The following is a 6,000-nucleotide window of genomic DNA, read 5'->3' on the forward strand; positions in this document are numbered from 1 at the left end:
TAAAAACAAAAGAGGGGGAACGGTATCCCCTCAGAAGGAGTCCCCATGAAATACTCTCCATCATGCCTTGTTCACTTTTCTCTCTCTAAAGCTGAAAGCTCATGGCAAATCTCTTGCTGACCATGTTGGTGACCTCTGGCACCACGAAGACCAACAAAACTTTGCCACAGATATGGGGATGGACCCTCTTACCCATAAAGGGAATGGCCCAGACCCAGTTCCCTTATGGAGCCGAGGACTGATATGCCTGTCCAATACCACAGAAGGCACAGCTAACCGGCTACCAGAAAAATTAATGAAAAAAAAATAGATACCCCCACAAAGCCAGGCCCAACCATAAATACGATGAATAACAATTTACATTCAGGGAAGAGAAATCTCCCTGAGAATCCCCTTCTTTTTTCTTTCTAGGTAAAAATGAATCACCCGTGATGCCTGCTGTTAGAAGTTCTAATCCAGATGTGCCAGAAGCCAGGATCCTCGCCCTTACCCTCACCCCCTACCATTCCCCACCTGCACAATGTGCCCTGAAGCTTGGCAACTGCAAGATCCTGCTTGGAACTGCAGATAGACTCAAAGCAGTGTACCATATCTTCTGAAGAATAGCAGGGAGACCATAACTCAAGCAGTGTACCATATCTTCTGAAGAATAGCAGGTTGCAGTCCTCCTCTCCCCCACGAATAACTAGGACCCGCCGGTCGGGTCAAGTGGCACCCAGATGTGTGGCTCGAGGCACAGACCCCTCCGGACAGACCCTCATTGAGAGGACGTGTGCACGACATCAAGATTGAGTGAGACAGAGTTCATCGCCCGTGACCTGTTGTCCTTGGAACTAGGTTGATTCTGCCATCAAGAAGACGGTTGAAGTTCATTACCATCAGCTGAAAATTGAAGAGGATCCAGAAGTGACTCCGCAGGAGACTGACACAGCTGCCAGCTCCCCTGTCTCCCCCTACGGTCGACCCCTAGACTTCCACGCCCTCCAGAAGGGTTCCTGGTATGCCTGGCTTTGCCCTCGTTTCTCTCGCTAGAGAGCTTGGCCTCTTGATGACCCCAACAAAAATTGGCTTTTTCCTAAACCAAGGCCGCCCTTGATATGGCCGCTAACATTGGGGAGCCTTCCTTTATGACAATATTACACCCCAAACTGACAAATGGTTGGTAACTTGAACATTTACAAGGGAGTAGGATGGCTGTGAGTTAGCCCAATGATGGGATTATTGTAGGTTCACTTCCCAGGGGCTCACCCAATGTAGCCGAAAAGGAGTGCGTGGTGCTGGGAGTGGGTGCAGCCTACATGGCCTAAGACAGGGCTCTCACCCTCCTTTCACCCACCTCGGGGTCCCTTGACGTTGCCCATCGTCAACACCCTAAAGCCACCAACCATCGATGTGACTCGTCTCACATCAATGTTTTGGGGTTGTGAACTTGTCTAAGACCCCCCATAATTAGACATCCAAATTCAAAACTCACATATTTGGGATTGATCATAAGGCGCCTTCTCTAACTAAACAGAGAACGGGGAGATGCCAGAAGCCAGGACCCTCACCCTTACCCCCACCCCCTACCTTTCCCCACCTGCACAATGTCCCCTGAAGCTTGGTAACTGCAAGATCCTGCTTGGCAACTGCAGATAGACTCAAAGAAGTGTACCATATCTTCTGAAGAATAGCAGGGAGAACATAACTCAAGCAGTGTACCATATCTTCTGAAGAATAGCAGATAGATCATAATTCAAGGCAGTGTACCGTATAGACCATGACATGTTTCAAGGCACAGGCCAAGAAGATTCTGTACTTTTCCACCACCTGACCCCTCTTACTCCCTCCCCTTGTAAAACATGCTATCAAAAAGCATTTCATGTTCAAAAAAAAAATTAAATAAAAAAAAGAAGAAAAAAAAGAGTGAGCCTGTGTTAGGCCATTCTGACAAGAATGCCTTCCTTACCCATCATGGAATATGCATTATCAAATGCAATGCACTTATGTCTTAGGTTGATAAGGCTCTATGCAAAATCTTACTCGCCCTTGGCTTACCAGCCTGTTAAATTAATAACTCTGTCTGGGGGTCCATTTTCATGTTTAATTCATGTACTTTGGCTACCAACATGTTGATGCTGTTAAAGATAATCTTTAACATGGTGGGCTGGTATAAATGTATTCCCAGGACAAGAAGGGCTAGCCTGGTCAAGCTATATATGCCATTCCTGAGGTTTGACCAAAATGGAAATACTGAGCTCAGGCCATGGATAGATTTATTGGCATTTATCTGGAGCATCAAAGGTCAACAGAGCAGAGTCTTCAAATTCTTAATCTTACTATGCAAAGTTAACACACCCAGAGAAGTGTTAGGATTATGTCAAATATCCTACATGTGTCTTTAAACTTTTTTTGTAATTATAATGACAACCATTGTGAATTTCAAAAGTAACACTACTCCAATGATATTTGTCATCACACTTGGGGTGGCTCCTAACTCTTGAACCCTGAACCTCCTTCAGATAATTTGAATGGGTTATAGAGCATCATTCATTGTTCCAGATACCTATATAAATGCTTTTGTATACTCAATACATTATATATATATATATATATATATATATATATATATATATATATATGCTAGATGGCTAACAAAATTAGTTGTCTTACCTCCTTGTGTCAATGCTATTACATAAGCAGTGGTACTAGCAATTGATGGAATTAAAGCTGTTGTACTAGCAATAATCAAGCCTGCGATCCTCTCGCTTCTGCTTAAAGTCTAACTCACTTCTTCTAGCAATTCCAAGCTCCTTTTCAGAGTATCAAGCTTTTCTAATACTCAGGGAAGTAAGAGGAAAGCTGGTTGATAGAACCCCGGAACAGACATGCCAGGTTTTAACATAATAACATAATTGGAAATTGTACAGTCAATGCAACTTACAATAAATATTGTAGAAGAGACAGAACCAATTTTAGCTTGACAATTAAAAGAGCCTTAAAACATAAACTAACCCTTGTTTGAAATCCAAATCCTGTCCCAACATTATCTCTTGCTATCCTAACATCATAGTGAGGTACATCTAGCTTCCAAGTGTGTATCTGACAAAGTCCAGATCCAGTCTTCCAAAAGTAGACTGTTATTTCCCATATTGGATTGATTTCTAAACCAGTACCTGATTGAGTCCTAATAGCTGGTCACTTTTAAGAAGAATACAAGAGACATACTTTCTCTTTTTGATTCTCTATCCCACAAGCTCTAAAAACTTGAGGCAAGGCAGCTTGTCCCATCTGGGATATAGTCAAGCAAAGGTGTGTCAGGAACATATGTCCAATACAGCTTCCCAGTCTCCCTTGTCAGGACACTCAACATGCTCACAGATGGGCATCATTCTTTTTCTCAGCAACAGTATGTCTCACCCATATTTTTAAAGTTCCATGGGCCTCTTCCACAATACCTTGTCCTTGAGGATTATATGAAATCCCCGTAATAAATTGTTGAAAAAAGGCTTGACTGCTCAACTACAATTGCCAGACTCGTTATTTTTTATTGGATATTTTATTTATTTACCTTTCAATGTTATCCCCCTCCCATTCCCCCACCAAACTCCTTATTCCATATCCCCTAATCCTATTTCTATGAGGATCTGCTTTCACCATCCTCCCATTCCCGTTTCTCTGCTCTTGAATTCCCCAACACTAGGGAATCCAAACTTTCAGGGACCAAGTCCCCCACTTCCACTGGTGCCCGACAAGGCCACCCTAAACTACCTATACAGGTGGAGCCATGACCCTCCTTTTGTGTTCTCAAGCTGGAGGTTTATATCCTGGGAGCTCTGGTTGAGTATTTTGATACTCCTTCTAAGAAGGACCAAAGCACCCACACTTTGGTCTTCCTTCTTCTTCTTGAGCTTCATGCGGTCTATACTTTGTATCTTAGGTATTGTGAGCTTATGGGCTAATATCCACTTATCAGTGAGTGCATACCATGTGTGTTTTTTTGTGATTTGGTTACCTCACTCAGGATGATATTTTCCAGGTCCATCCATTTGCCTAAGAATTTCATGAACTCATTGTTTTTAATAGATGAGTAATACTCCCATTGTGTAAATTTACCACATTTTTTGTATCCATTCCTCTGTTGTAGGACATCTGGGTTCTTTTGAGCTTCTGGCTATTAGAAATAAGACTGCTATGGACATAGTGGAGCATGTTTCCCTGTTGTATGTTGAAACATTTTTGGGGTATATGCTGAGGAGTGTTATAGCTGGGTCTTCAGGTAACACTATGTTCAATTTTCTGAGGTATGGCCAGACTGCTTTCCATAGTGGTTGTACCAGCTTACAATCCCACCAACAATGGAGGAGTGTTCCTCTTTCTTCACATCCTTGTCAACATCTGCTGTCACCTGTGGTTTCAATCTTAGCCATTCTGATTGGTGTGAGGTGGAATCTCAGGGTTGTTTTCATTTGCATTTCCCTGATGACTAGGATTGCTGAACACTTTTTCAGTTGCTTCTCAATCATTTGAGTTTCCTCAGTTGAGAATTCTTTGTTTAGCTCTGTACCCCATTTTTTAATAGGGTTATTTGATTGTCTAGAGTCTAATTTCTTCAGTTTTTTGTATACCTTGGATATTAGCCCACTATCAGATGTAGGGTTGGTAAAGATCTTTTCCCAAACTGTTGGTTGCTGCTTTGTCCTATTGACAGTGTTCGTTGCTTTACAGAAGCTTTACAGTTTTATGAGGTCCCATTTGTTAATTCTTGATTTTAGAGCATAAGCCACTGGTGTTCTGTTCAGAAACTTTTCCCTTGTGCACAGGTGTTCAAGGCTTTCCACCATTTTCTCTTCTTTTAGTTTCAGTATAGTGGGTTTTATGTGGAGGTCCTTCATCCACTTGGAATTGAGCTTTGTACAAAGAAATAAGTATGGATCAATTTGCATTCTTCTACATGCTGACCTCCAGTTGGACCAGCACCATTTCCTGAAAACCTTGTGTTTTTTCCACTGGATGGATTTAGCTCCTTTGTCAAAGATCAAGTGACCATGGGTATGGGGGTTCATTTCTGGGTCTTCTATTCTATTCCATCGATCCTCCTGCCTGTCTCTGTTCCAATACCATGCAGTTTTTATCACTATTGCTTTGTAGTACAGCTTGAAATCAGGGATGGTAATTACCCAAAAAGTTCTTTTATTGTTGAGAATAGTTTTCACTGTCCTGGGTTTTTTTTATTCCATATGAATTTTAGGATTGCTCTTTCTATCTCTGTGAAGAATTGAGTGCAAATTTTTATGGGGATTGCATTGAATCTGTAGATTGCTTTCAGCAAGTTGGCTATTTTTACTATATTAATAGTTCCAGTCTACGAGCTTGGAAGATCTTTCCAGCATCTAAGAACATCTTTGAATTCTTTTTTCAGAGACCTGAAGTTCTTTTCTTACAGATCTTTCACTTGCTTTGTTAGATTCACACCAGGGTATTTTATATTACTTGTGTCTATTGTGAAGGGTGTCATTTCACTAATTTCTTTCTCAGCCTGTTTATCCTTTGAATAGAGGATTTAATTGAGTTGATTTTATATCCAGCCACTTTGCTGAAGTTGTTTGTCAGGTTTAGGAGTTTTCTGGTGGAAGTTTTGGGGTCACTTAAGTATACTATCATATCATCTGCAAATAGTGATATTTTGACTTCTTCCTTTCCTATTTGTATCCCTTTGACTTCTTTTTGTTGTCTAATTGCTCTAGCTAGGATTTCCAATACTATATTGAATAAGTATGGAGAGAGTGGGCAGCCTTGTCTAGTGCCTGATTTTAGTGGGATTGTTTCAAGTTTCTCTCCATTTAGTTTGATGTTGGCTATTGGCTTGCTGCATATTGGTTTTACTATGTTAAGGTATGGGCCTTGAATTTCTGATCTTTACTAAACTTTTACTGTTAACAGGTGTTGAATTTTGTCAAATGCTTTCTCAGCATCTAGTGCTATGATCATGTGTTTTTTTTCTTTGAGTTTGTTTACATA

Source organism: Grammomys surdaster, unplaced genomic scaffold, assembly GCF_004785775.1.
Source record: "Grammomys surdaster isolate TR1022 unplaced genomic scaffold, NIH_TR_1.0 754, whole genome shotgun sequence".
Lineage (NCBI taxonomy): Eukaryota > Metazoa > Chordata > Mammalia > Rodentia > Muridae > Grammomys > Grammomys surdaster.